Genomic DNA, 14,107 nt, shown 5'->3' with positions numbered 1-14,107 from the left:
GGGCGGTCCCACGACGCCTGGGACGCCGGCCAGCCTCAGCCACCCTTCGGCCTCCCGTGGGCCCGGCCCCACCGCCGGTGCCTACGTGAGGCGCCCCCGCCGCCGGGGGCCACCCCGTCCACCCAGCCACCCGTCTGCCTGTCTGGTCTGCTCCGGGGCCCACGTCCCGAGGGAATGCGCCCGAGAGCGGCGGCGGCCCGCACCCATGCCCGCACACCACCACCGGCTGCGGCTCGGGAGCGAGCGGAGAGCCCGCCGCTCGCGGCGGGGCGGAGCCCGGACAGGGCCGGGCCCTCTCCCCGCCCCAGCGCGCGACGGGAAAACCACGCGCACTCTCGTGCACATGCGCAGCCCCACGCCCGACGATGGCCCGGCCGGGCGTGACCATCCCCTGACTCGGAGGGGGGAGGCGCCAGCCGACGTGGGCAAAGAGCGGCTCTGCCCACGCACCACGGTGGTGGCGTCCGTGGCTACTACGCGCAGAGGAGGGGCGGCGGCTGGGGGGTCCGGTACCCCAAGGCACCCTCTCGGATCGCTAGAGAAGGCTTTCTCACCGAGGGCGTGTCACCCCCACCCATCGTCCGCCATCGGGCCCACCAAGGCGCTTACAGACACCATGGCCACACAACACAGGAGGGGTCTGTGGTAGAGGTAAGGCCTAGAGCAAGTCGGAGCGTCCGTGATCAGGGCCGCGAGCCCGCGCTGCCCCGGGCTCACCATCTCCGGCCACACTGGGCTTAGCTAGGGATCTAAAAGGCCCCTGTGCGGCCCCCAAGTCAGTGCCTCCCCTCAGGCCGAGACCGAGGGAGGCAGAGACTGGGACAGAGGTGCCGATCAAACAGCACCTCCCAACCAAAGAGCCAGCGCCACGCCGCTGGCTCGGCCCGCCACGATCACTCCCACACCCACGTGGAAACCCCAGCAAGGGGAACACGCGGGCACACGCCCGAGCCTGCCCGCCCCCACACGGCACGCCGTGGGGGGCGACGAGGCACCCCTCCCCCCAGAGGGGGACGGGCACGCCTCCCTTACCGACTCAACCCCCCCGCTCCTCAGACACACACCAGCGCAGCGGTCACCTGAGGAGGCCGACGGGAACAGGGAACGACACCGCCACTCGGGCTCGGGCGCCTGAGGGACGACCTGGAATGCTCCAGGGGCACCACCAATGGCCGGGAGAACGCGCTCACGTGCCCGGGAAGGCACGCGGCGCGGCGGCAACATGGCCCGCCCCACCGTAGGGAGGGCCGCCCGCGAGACACAGCCAAGAGGCACAGGCGGAGCATCCGCCGCGTCACGGAGACCCCGACACTGCCCACGCCACAAGGCACGGGGCAGGGGAGTGAGGTCGGGCCAGATTCCGCACCCCTGCCACCTCCCACACGCCACTCGCAGCGGGGGAGAACGGGCGAGGGGACCCGCGGGAAGAGCGAGAAGAGCGGTCCCGTTCACCATGAACGTCCGTCCCCCGTCTGGCATGGCTTAGGCCCGGCCCGGGAGAGCACAGCATCACCACATCGATCGGCAGCATAACGCGAGGGACCCCCGAGCAAGGGAAGGCCGGCGAGGACAGCGTGCGGAGGAGCCTGCTTCAGCCTCACCGACCCCCCTCCTCCTCCAGCAAGCACGGGCGACGACCCCAGGATGAGAACGCCTGACACGCACTGGCACGGAGCCGGCAGGATGGGGTAAGTCGCGACCGCACCCGGGTGCCGACAGCAGGGAGTGCACGTGGTAGAGGACCCCATGCCCCTAACCCCGCCACCCTCGGGTACCAGAGACCGGATGTGGCACCACGGTCGTGGGGACGCCTGGAACGCACAAGAGCCGGTGTGCAGGCCCCAGCGGGCGGCTCAAGTGGCGGGAGTGGAAACGGGCGTCTGGTTCTCAGCCAGAGCCCGGAGACCTCCCCGCATACGCATCCAGGCACCCGGAAGCTCTCGGGCGACTGTCACCCGAGCAGAGCGTGTCAGCACTTATCTGGCGGCACAAAACCACCCATTCGGGGGCAAGAATAGCCGCGCCCGGAGACGGGGCCCACCCACGGATCACGAGGGGAACCCCTGGATCACGGCCACGGCCACCAGACCCCAAGCACGACCCCATCGCCACCAGGCCCGGAGCTCCCGGGGCCATCTGGTCGACCCCAGAAGCGTGGCAGAAGGGGGAGCCGGGGACAGCCTCCCCGGGCCGCCCGCGCGGGCCTGGACCGGTCAGTCCCTCCCTCTGAGTCGCCGGGTCAGGTCTTAGAAAAGAATTCCGTGGAGGCGCGTCCGGCGACCGGGCCCGGGGCGGGACCGTGGCTCCCGTCCCTCAGCCGGGGCTCCACCTACGCCTCGAGCCGGCCCCCTCCCACCTCCGGACAAAGACTCGACCCGTGAAACTCGCAGAGAGATGTCCGGTCCGACGGCCCGGACCCACCCCGGGCACGCATCCGGGCCGGGGACGCCCTCCCCGGCCCGCCCTCGAGGGCTCCCGGGGCCGGTCCACGCTCTTCTCCAGGGCGAGACTTGGACAAAAAACTGCCACGGAGGAGGCGGCATCCGAGGACCAGGCCCGGTCCCCACTGCCAGAGCCAGTCGACTTGGAAGACCAGTGGGGAAAAGGCCAGCCTGGCGGCCGAGCCCGTGGCGCCCTCCACGGGCCTCCCCCGCAAGGCCCCGGCCGGTCGCCCACCTCCGGAGCGGGGCGCAGAAAGGGGATCGGCGACGCGGAAGGCCCGACCACCGGGCCGCCCTCGGGACGACAGCCGGACACGGGACGAGCTCCCTCGCCCGTTCCCCCGCGGCGGCCCCCTACCCCCTCCCGGGGACGGAGGGGCACCGGCGGCTGCTGGTCGACCCGTCCGGGAGGCCCCACACCCCGGCCGGCACTGGGCGGCACGGCGACAGCCACCTCCCTCAGTAGCCTGCACCTCCAATCTCCGGCGAGCGGGCGTCGCGCTCACGCCCCGGCGCCACCGGGCCAGATACCGCCAGCGACGCCGGCCTCCCGGGACTCTGCCTCGGTCACCGCGGCCGAGTCCCGTCCCTTGGCCCGCGTCGCCGGAGCTCCAGAGGAAAGAGACGATATAAAAGCGGCCGCCAGGTGGCACCCGGCGACCTGCGACCGCCTTATCGGGACGGAGCCGGAGCGCGGTCCCGCCAGGGAGCACAGCCGGGCCGCCGGGCCGCCCGATCCCATCCCGGCGCCCCCTCGGACCCAGCCTCCCGGCCCAGTGCGACCCCGGGGCATCCGCCCACGGGCTCCCGGCCGCCAAGGCGCAGCCCCAGCCACAGGAGGGGGACCCGGAAAAGGTTTCTCGGGCGCTCACCGGGAAGGGGACGGGGAGAGTTCCCCCAGAGAGGCCAGGGGGCGGCCCGGGCCTGGCTGGGCCGGTGCAGCCGGGAGGCCGCCGCTTCCCGGAGCGGCCGGAGCGCCCCCGGGGCTCCCGGGAGGACTTAGAAAATCAGGGCGGGCGGGGACGGTCAAACCGAAACCAGGCACGTCATCCGAGAAGGACCGTGATGACGGGAGGAGGAAAGCTTTCCAGCCCAGAGGGTCTGTCGAAGGCAGGCGGAGAGTCTACCCGCTGAAACGGACGAAGATGGGCAAAAGAAGCTAGCTCAGGCGCGGACATTTAAGGAAATAAAAAAAAAAAGCACGAGGGCGTGGAGAACTGGGGAAAAATCAACACTGATAAATCTACCCTCTGAAACTGACGAAGATGGGCAACAGGGGCTAGCTCAGGTGGCAATCTTTAAGCAGAAAACACACACACACACAAGCGCGTAGAGACCTGGGGAAAAAGCAACGCTGAGAAATCTACCCTCTAAAACTGACGAAGATGGACAAGACAGGCTAGGTCAGGAGGAAATTATTAAACAAAAAATAAACAACAACAACAACAACAACAAAAGAACACTGGAGCGTGAATACCTGGGTAGAAAGCAACACTGAGAAATGTACCCTCTGAAACTGAAGAAGATGGGCTACGTAGGCTAGCCCAGGTGGGAATGTGTAAGCAAAAACAAAACACAAGGGCGTGCAGACCTGGCAAAAAGGCAACAGTGAGAAGTCTACCCTCTGAAACCGACGAAGATGGGCAACACAGGCTAGCTAAGGTGGCAATTTTTAAGAAAAATAAAACGAAGTGCGTGGAGACCTGGGGAAAAAGCAACACGGAGAAATCTACCCTCTGAAAATGACGAACATGGTAAACAGAGGCTAGCTCAGGTGGCAACCATTAAGCAGAAAAAAAAAAGACACAAGGGCGTGGAGAGCAGGCGAAAAGGCAACACTGAGAAATCTACCCTCTGAAACTGACGAAGATGGGCAACAGTGGCTAGCTCAGGTGGCAATCCTTAAGCAGGAACACACACACACACACACAAAAGCGCGTAGAGACCTGGGGAAAAAGCAACACTGAGAAATCCACCCTCTGACACTGAGGAAGATGGGCAACAGAGGCTACCTCAGGTGGCAATCGTTAAGCAAAAGAAACACACAAGGGCGTGGAGACCTGGGGAAAAAGCAACACTGAGAAATCCAACCTCTGAAACTGAGGAACATGGGGAACAGAGGCTAGCTCAGATGGCAATCGTTAAGCAAAAGCAACACACAAGGGCGTGGAGACCTGGGGAGAAAGCAACACTGAGAAATCCACCCTCTGAAACTGACGAAGATGGGCAACAGAGGCTACCTCCGGTGGCAATCGTTAAGCAAAAGAAACACACAGGGGAGTGGAGACCTGGGGAAAAAGCAACACTGAGAAATCCAACCTCTGAAACTGACGAAGATGTTAAACAGAGGCTAGCTCAGGTGGCAATCGTTAAGCAAAAGCAACACACAAGGGCGTGGAGACCTGGCAAAAAAGCAACAGTGAGAAATCTACCCTCTGAAACCGACGAAGATGGGCAACAGAGGCTACCTCAGGTGGCAATTTTTAAGCAAAAGAAACACACAGGGGCGTGGAGACCTGGGGAAAAAGCAACACTGAGAAATCTACCCTCTGAAACTGACGAACATGGGCAACAGAGGCTAGCTCAGGTGGCAACCTTTAAGCAGAAAAAAAAAAGACACAAGGGCGTGGAGAGCTGGCGAAAAGGCAGCACTGAGAAACGTACCCTCTGAAACTGACGACAATGGGCAACAGAGGCTAGCTCAGGTGGCAATCGTTAAGCAAAAGAAACACACAAGGGCGTGGAGACCTGGGGAAAAAGCAACACGGAGAAATCCACCCTCTGAAACTGACGAAGATGGGCTATGTAGGCTAGCCCAGGTGGGAATGTGTAAGCAAAAACAAAACACAAGGGCGTGCAGACCTGGCAAAAAAGCAACAGTGAGAAATCTACCCTCTGAAACCGACGAAGATGGGCAACACAGGCTAGCTCAGGTGGCAATTTTTAAGGAAAAATAAAAGGAAGTGCGTGGAGACCTGGGGAAAAAGCAACACTGAGAAATCCACCCTCTGAAACTGACGAAGATGGGCAACAGTGGCTAGCTCAGGTGGCAATCTTTAAGCAGGAACACACACACACACACACACAAAAGTGCGTAGAGACCTGGGGAAGAAGCAACACTGAGAAATCCACGCTCTGAAACTGATGAAGATGGGCAACAGTGGCTAGCTCAGGTGGCAATCTTTAAGCAGGAACACACACACACACACAAAAGCGCGTAGAGACCTGGGGAAGAAGCAACACTGAGAAATCCACCCTCTGAAACTGACGAAGATGGGCAACAGAGGCTACCTCAGGTGGCAATCGTTAAGCAAAAGAAACACACAGGGGCGTGGAGACCTGGGGAAAAAGCAACACTGAGAAATCTACCCTCTGAAACTGATGAACATGGGCAACAGAGGCTAGCTCAGGTGGCACCCTTTAAGCAGAAAAAAAAAAGACACAAGGGCGTGGAGAGCAGGCGAAAAGGCAACACTGAGAAATCTACCCTCTGAAACTGACGAAGATGGGCAACAGTGGCTAGCTCAGGTGGCAATCCTTAAGCAGGAACACACACACACACACACACAAAAGCGCGTAGAGACCTGGGGAAAAAGCAACACTGAGAAATCCACCCTCTGAAACTGACGAAGATGGGCAACAGTGGCTAGCTCAGGTGGCAATCTTTAAGCAGGAACACACACACACACACACACAAAAGTGCGTAGAGACCTGGGGAAGAAGCAACACTGAGAAATCCACGCTCTGAAACTGATGAAGATGGGCAACAGTGGCTAGCTCAGGTGGCAATCTTTAAGCAGGAAAACACACACACACACAAAAGCGCGTAGAGACCTGGGGAAGAAGCAACACTGAGAAATCCACCCTCTGAAACTGACGAAGATGGGCAACAGAGGCTACCTCAGGTGGCAATCGTTAAGCAAAAGAAACACACAGGGGCGTGGAGACCTGGGGAAAAAGCAACACTGAGAAATCTACCCTCTGAAACTGATGAACATGGGCAACAGAGGCTAGCTCAGGTGGCACCCTTTAAGCAGAAAAAAAAAAGACACAAGGGCGTGGAGAGCAGGCGAAAAGGCAACACTGAGAAATCTACCCTCTGAAACTGACGAAGATGGGCAACAGTGGCTAGCTCAGGTGGCAATCCTTAAGCAGGAACACACACACACACACACACAAAAGCGTGTAGAGACCTGGGGAAAAAGCAACACTGAGAAATCCACCCTCTGAAACTGACGAAGATGGGCAACAGGGGCTAGCTCAAGTGGCAAACATTAAGCAAAAGTAGGAGAAACACACAAGGGCGTGGAGACCTGGGGAAAAAGCAACACTGAGAATTCCCCCCCTGAAACTGACGAACATGGGCAACAACAGAGGCTAGCTCAGATTGCAACCTTTAAGCAGAAAAAAAAAAAAGACACAAGGGCGTGGAGAGCTGGCGAAAAGGCAACACTGAGAAATCTACCCTCTGAAACTGAAGAAGATGGGCAACAGGGGCTAGCTCAGGTGGCAAACATTGAGCAAAAAAAGGAGAAACACACAAGGGCATGGAGACCTGGGGAAAAAGCAACACTGAGAAATCCACCCTCAGAAACTGAAGAAGATGGGCAACAGAGGCTTGCTCAGGTGGCAATCTTTAAGCAAAAAAAAACAAAAAACAAAAAACAAAAAACAAAACCCACAATGGAGTGGAGACCCGGGGGAAATCAACACTGAAAAATACAAATACAATGGAAGACCAATAGACAGAGCAGGCACTTTCACCTGGGGAGGAGGAGGTACGCATGGATGACCGATAAGCGCATGAAAAGATGTGAGCTGTTCCCTGGAAAAGCAAGTGAGAAAATTAGAGGGAGACATTGTGGGGACACATGGGTGGGACTGCCTTCTTCCAAATACAGGAACAGGATCAAACTGCTAGTGAGGTCGCGGAGAAGCCAAGTCAGTCACTCACGCCTCACTGGTGGTGAAGGGAAACGGTATGGCCTCTGTGAAAAATGGCGTGGCGGGTTCCAAAACTCACACGCCGCGGAAACAACCACCGAAAGTGGCAACCTACATAAGCCTTTGGTGTATCTTGCCTCCTAAGAGCGTCTGTATGTAGCTGGAGCCTTGGGTCGTTAAGGCTTCCACAGTGATCTGTGGTGGGGGGGGGCGCCTTGGGCCTTGGGGGTCTCCGCTGGACCTCCAGGAAGTCAGCTTTTGTGGAGTCCCGTGAGTCCTTCCAGGGAGGGAGGCATCCAACCCGAGGGTGGTCTGGAGGGCACCACTCCCGCCACTCCCGGGGGCTGGGGCGGGGGGCGGGGTGGGGGCTGCGGCCACGTTCCTGTTCATTCACACAGAATCCGGGGCATGAATGTTCTTAGCAGCTCTGTTCCACACAGCCCCACACTGGAAACCACACAGACGTCCTGCGAGTCCCATCCCTTGCTCATGTCGCCGGGGCTCCGGAGGAGGGCCACTCTGTAAAAGCGGCCACCAGATGGCGCCCAACGACCGGCACGGAGGGGTCAGCGGGAGGGAACCGGGTCACCAGCCAGCGAGAGTGCACAGCCTGAGCCCACCGCCGGGTCAGGTCTCTCTCTGTCTCCCTCTGTCTCTGTCTCTCTGTCTCTGTCTCTGTCTCTCTCTGTCTCTCTCTCTCTCTCTCTTTCTCTCTGGGCCCGCTTGGGGTGGCCGGGAGGTCACCACGTGAGGCCCCAGGGTGTCCACCTCGGAGCTCCCAGGCAGCACAGGGCAACCCTGGGTGCAGAAGGAGGTGTTGGAAAATCGGCGGGGAGGGGGGTGGGGTGGGTGGGCTTGCCAGGAAGGGGACAGACTCCCCACGTGACTCCTGGGCCGGGCCGGGCGGGGGCTGCCGGCTGGCTGACGCGGACAGAGGTGGAAAAGTCCCCGGAGATGCCACGGGGCAGGCCGGGGCTGCCGGCCCCCACTTCCCGGAGCGGCCCGAGCACTTCCCGGGCTCCCGGGAGGACTTAGAAAATCAGGGCGGGGTGGGGGGTGGGGGTCGCTGTCAAACCGAAACCATGCACGTCATCAGAGAAGGACCGTGACGACGGAGGAATTGTCCCCAGTCTGTCAGGAATTGTGTGCAGCCTGTCACTTCCGGCCCAGAGGGTCTTTCTAAGGCAGACGGACAGACAGAGCCCACAAGTCGTAGAGGAAAGGACCGAGCCGCTTGGCCGCGGAAAAGTTTACAAGACAAAACGGGTCTCCCTCCGCACGGGGCCACAGCAAAGCCCAAAGACGACACACGGGGGGAGCATGGGTGCAGATGCACGTGTGGTGATAAGAATATGGATTTCAGCAGGGCTTCCCGTCCTCATCAACAAGCAGAAGCACCCAAATGGTGGGGGTTGGGGGGCAGAGACCTCACAGCCATTCCCTCCACAAATCGAGTTCCCCGGGACATCCTCACAGCGCCGTGCTGTGAGTGTGTGTGGGTGTTTAAAATGGAGTAAATGTGGACGTGGAACTGCTCCGTGAAACCAAAATAACAACAGTGGTAGATCTTCTTTGGTCATTTAGAAAATTCTTTTTTTTTTTTTTTTTTTTCCCAGCGGTGCACGTATTTCCCTTCCAAAAAAGAAGAACGGGAAAGGAGATGTTAAAGGCAAGCAGAGAGAGGAAAACTGTTGCAAAACAAAAGCTGAGCTCCCGTCCGAGGGAGGCCTCCTCCATTGGAGGCCTAGGAAATCATTCTGACAAAATGGAGGATCTCTGTCTTTGGTGTTGATTCCCTCAGAGGTCAAGAGAAACCTTTTCCAATGTCTTTATCAGGAGGAGACTAGAAGTTAGAGAAAAGTATCCTTTCGAGAGCGAGAGAAACAAATTCTGATTTTGCATCAGCTTCCCTCCGATCTTGAAACTCATTGACTTGATTCCATTCTGTCGACGGAAATAATCCGGAACCAATCTATCCGTGAAAATCTGGGTGAGTTTATTCTGACCTGAAATGTGAGGACTGTGGCCCGGGGCCTTTCTTCCCGAAGGAAGAAAGGGCGCCCGGGAAGTGGGGTGTACAGAGTGCTTCTAGACCCCCAGAGAGGACGTTTCACATAGGATCGAAAGGTCCCTTGGACGATAGTCGCGAGACTGCTCTGTCGGCACAGCGATCGACAGACACTGCTGGGTGGCAGGTCTGTTGTCTGGGCCTGGGTGGTCACCGGTGAGCCGGATGGTCAAAGGTGAGCGCAACCATCCGTTCCTAGCCTAAGGAAAGATGCCTCTCCTTAAGGAAAGGCCCGAGCACGGGGAAGCTGCTCCTTTCCCTTAAGGGCATTGGTTCTTGCCGTAGGAAATGTTTAAAGCGGATCTACGATGCGATGCGTGCTCGACGGCCACGTCAGGCCCTTTTGGAAAAACACTGTCAGGCCGAATTAGGCCGACACCCAATGGCTTCCTCATAGACTGCAATAGATCCTATCGCTCGCCATTTCTATCTGTCCACTCGTTCCAATTTTAGGCCACTTGACCACGAGCAGACCTTTTTCTCAGATTTTTTTCCCTGTGAGACTTTGATCACCTTTTCACAGACAAAGCGATCTTTACTTTTTAGGCCCTCTTGCCTGAAGGCAGCCATCTCACTTTCCTTGAACACAAAGATGTTTCCCATATTCACTTTTAGTGGCTTTTTGTTTTGTTTTGTTTTGTTTTGTTTTGTTTTGAGGACGATGAGCCCTGAGCTAACTGCTGCCAATCCTCCTCTTTTTGCCGAGGAAGGCTGGCCTTAGCTAACCTCCGTGCCCATCTTCCTCTATTTCATATGTGGGACGCCTACCACCACGTGGCTCGCCCAGCTTTCCCACGTCCACCCCCGGGATCCGAACCAGCGAACCCCGGGCCGGCGAAGCGGAACAGGCACACTTAACCAGCGCGCCACCGGGCCGGCCTAGTGGCTTTCATCACATTTGTTAAGTAGAATTTTTAACCCTCACGAACCTTAATTTTGGTGAAAACTAAGAAGTCAGCAATTAGGAACTGTCCTTCCCATGAGCATTCTGTCGCTTGGCCAATTTCTAACCACTTGGCAACTTTTAGAAACATGGGATTTCATAGGTTTATCTTTTCCTTCGCTTTATTTGATTTCATCTCACTTTAGTTTTTGGGTGAGGAAGATCGGCCCTCACAGAGCTAACGCCTGTTGCCAATCTTCCTCTTCTTTCTGCTGGAGGGAGAGTGGGCCCGAGGTAACACCTGCGCCCCACTTCCTCGATCTTGTGGACGGGATGCCGCCACAGCCCGGTGTGAGGTGGGGTGGAGGTCCACGCCCGGGATCTGAACCTGAGGACCCCGGGCTGCCAAAGCTGAGTGCAGGAGCTTAATCACTATGACGCCGGGCCGCCGTCCCCTGTCAAAGCTTTTAATAAAGCACGAGACGTGTTCCTCGATATACCCAAACGTCTTTTAGTTTCCGTATCCTCACAAACCCAAAGTAGATAAACTTCTATTTAGCCACTCACGTCTCAGGTTCTATCTTACTCGGAAATGATCTACATCATCAAGGAAATTGTTTTTGTCTTAAGTTTGGCACCCGAGCTAACGACTGTTGCCAATCTTCCGTTTTTGTTTTTTTTTCCCCCCCTCCCGATTTTTCTCCCCAAATCCCCCCCATGACATAGTTGTCTACCTTAGTTGAGGGCCCTTCTAGTTGTGGCATGAGGGACGCCGCCTCCACACGGCCCAACGAGCGGTGCCGTGTCCATGCCCGGGATCTGAACGGGCAAAACCCTGGGCTGCCGAAGGGGAGCGTGTGAACTTAACCACTTGGCCACGGGGCTGCCCCCGTCCGTGGACTTTTTTTATCACCTGATTTCACCTCGCAAAACTTCAAAGCTTCAAGTTATCAGAGAGGTTTGGGAAGTTGTTTTTATTTATTTAATTAATTTATTTTTCGAGGAAGACGAGCCCCGAGCTGACACCTGCTGCCAATTCTCCTCTTTTTCCCCGGGAGAGTGGTCCCGAGCTAACATCCGTGCCTATCCTCCTCCCCTTGATAGGCGGGACGCCGACCACAGCGTGGCTCGCCAAGCGGCGCCACGTCCGCACCCCGGATCCGAACCGGCGAACCCCTGGCCGACAAAACGGAACGTGCGAACTTAACTGCTGTGCCGCCGGGCTGGCCCTTCGGGAAGTTCTTTTCAGGACACAGGCCATAAACTAGAATCACCGCTACAGGTTTATCGGAGCGACATCAGCGTTCGTGGTGGATTGAGTCGTCCCCTCTGTCTCTCCCCTCCAGGGGACAACCAAACGGACGTCTATCGACCCACCCACCAAGGATTCCCCCCGCATGGCACAGCAGGATGCCTGAGAGATCCACGCAGCCCTACAGCGGCAAGTCACATTCGCACAGTCAAAATTCAATGGCAGAGACAAAACGTTAAGGTCAGCGAGAGGGAAGAGAATAACCGGCCCAGGAGCAATGGTGTGAAGAACACGGAGAAGACGGGTCCTAGACGCCGGGGTCCCCGGAGCAGTGATTTCATCAGAGGCCCGCGAACGTCCACGATCTCCACATCACGTTTATGGCCGACTGCGTGTGTGGGTCCTTTGGAATCGACCACTCTACCATCTGGGCCACTTTGGGACATCGTGTCCAGCTGCCCCGAGCGGTGGAGCTGTCGTTCGAGTGTAAGATGGGGCCCGTCCAGGGAGAGAATGGGGACGTGGAAAGGGAGGCCGCGGGAAGTCACAGAGTCTGAGGTGTTTGGGGGAGACTGACTCTTCTAAAGTGGAGGCGATAGAAGGAGAGCAGCAGGATTTTTGGATTTTTGTTCCCTCTGTTAGGTATCTGGGTCCGGAGGAGAGTGGGGCAGGGGGGGGTTCGTGGTGGTGGTGGTGGTGGTGGTGGCGGTGGTGGTGGTGGTGGGTGTGAGGCTGAGGCAGGGCTGGTGTTTCCTTTCCGGGTCAGGTGAAAGAGCTCCTCCAGTGGAGGTTTTTGGACAAGGGGTCTGGTCTGGCAGGATGGGAGGTTGCGGGTCGAGCCACAGGGGAATCTGTCGTAGCTCAGACTCGGGCCTTTGAAGAAATAGACAGAGAGAGGAGTTTTGCTCTGTCTGTCACCGCAGCCGGCACCTCAGCAGCAACAACAGAAGGCTTCCCGAATGAGTGAAGGGGCAGGAGCCAGCGTGCCCCGTGCCTCTCTCAGCCCTGCGCCGGCAGGGAAGGAAGCAGGCAGGCAGGCAGGCAGGCAGGCAGGCCTCAGGGCTACTCCCGTCCTACTGCCCGGTGGTCCCTGTCCCAGCCCCGCCCCCACTCTCCCCCTGACCCTCACCGCTCCCCAGCCCTCTTCTCAGCCAGAGAGGCGATGGGGGGCGGGGCGGTCCCAGAACAAGTTTCCTCTCATCCGCCATCATCTTGCCACCCTGACGACTTGGCCCGAGATCCGGCCTAGGCTGTACCCGTGTGTGGTTTTCCTGTGGACAAGGGGGCCGGTTCACCATTTCGGAGGAAACCCCTAGCCTTCCACTGCCGAGTCGAGTTGGTGGGACTCACCAGCCTGGGAGGGGGGAGGGGGGAGGGGAGGTCAGGCCCATTCATTCCGACGGGCCTGGTGTCAGGGCTTCATTCAAGTGCAGGAAGCTCTCTCCCATGGCCTCGGGCTCTTTTCCATTGAACGGCTTTCTTCAATTCCCCCACCCTTAGGCCGCAGTCCGCCAAGGGCCGGGAGGCAGGGAGGGAAGATGTTGGGGCAGGGTGGCTGTCTGAGAAACTCGCCTCGTCTGGGGCAGAAAGAGTGCTGCCCTCCTTTCTCTAACCCTACTAGACTGCTTGAGGATCACGGACGGTTTGGCTCATCGATGAGCCCTGCGTTATGGGCCCGGCAAGCAAACTCCTAACTGGCAACCCGCTGCTCTAGGCGTGTGTGGGTTTTTTGATCATTCACCTTCAAGTTCGCATGACATTGGTCCGTGTCCCCCGCCCCAGCTTCCCATGGGAAATCCTCCGTCTCTTTCCACAGACTCACTGGCGACTTCACACAGGGCCTGCCTCCTCCTCCTCCTCCTCCTCCAAAGGAAGGAAGGAAGGAAGGAAGGAAGGAAGGGGCTGACCCCGTGGCCGAGCGGTTGAGTTTGCACGCTCCGCTTCAGCGGCCCGGGGCTTCGAAGGTTCGGATCCTGGGCTCGGACACGGTACCGCTCATCAAGCCACGCTGAGGTGGCGTCCCACACGGCAGAACCAGAGGGACCCTCAAAGAGAATATACAACTAGGTACTGGGGTGCTCTGGGGAGAAGAAGAAGAAGGAGGAGGAATAAAAAGAAAAGAAAAGATTGGCAATGAGCTCGGGTGCCAGTCTTTAAAAAAAAAAAAAGAGGAAGAAAGATGGACAAAAAGGAACGAATCCCACTGACGGCACCTCCAAATGGTGGGGGGTAGGGGGGTGGGGGGGTGGGGAGTGGCATCATCGGGCCAATGGTGACTCTGAGTCGTGATCCCGCGGTTGTGTTATTTGATATTTCATCGAATCGATTTATTATTTTATTTTTGAGGAAGATGAGCCCTGAGCGAAGATCTGCCGCCAATCCTCCTCTGTCGGCCGAGGAAGACTGGCCCTGAGCTGACATCCGTGCCCATCCCCCTCTACTTTCCAGGTGGGACGCCTGCCACACCGTGGCTTGCCAAGCGGTGCCGGGTCCTGCACCCGGGATCCGGACCGGTGAAC

The 14,107-nt window shown here is 58.2% G+C and overlaps 1 long non-coding RNA gene across 1 annotated transcript; it reads left to right on the top strand.

Annotated features, from left to right (window-relative positions):
• Window positions 1-8,447: 8,447 nt before the first annotated feature.
• Window positions 8,448-13,758, top strand: LOC139042475 (uncharacterized). The gene is made up of 4 exons (XR_011499208.1): window positions 8,448-8,790; window positions 9,002-9,375; window positions 11,441-12,074; window positions 13,405-13,758. It is a non-coding gene; the product is annotated as an uncharacterized lncRNA (long non-coding RNA).
• Window positions 13,759-14,107: the final 349 nt, after the last annotated feature.

This window comes from Equus asinus, chromosome 29 (genome assembly GCF_041296235.1).
Source record: "Equus asinus isolate D_3611 breed Donkey chromosome 29, EquAss-T2T_v2, whole genome shotgun sequence".
In the NCBI taxonomy this organism is placed as follows: domain Eukaryota; kingdom Metazoa; phylum Chordata; class Mammalia; order Perissodactyla; family Equidae; genus Equus; species Equus asinus.
This window is presented reverse-complemented; position numbering and strand designations above follow the sequence as displayed.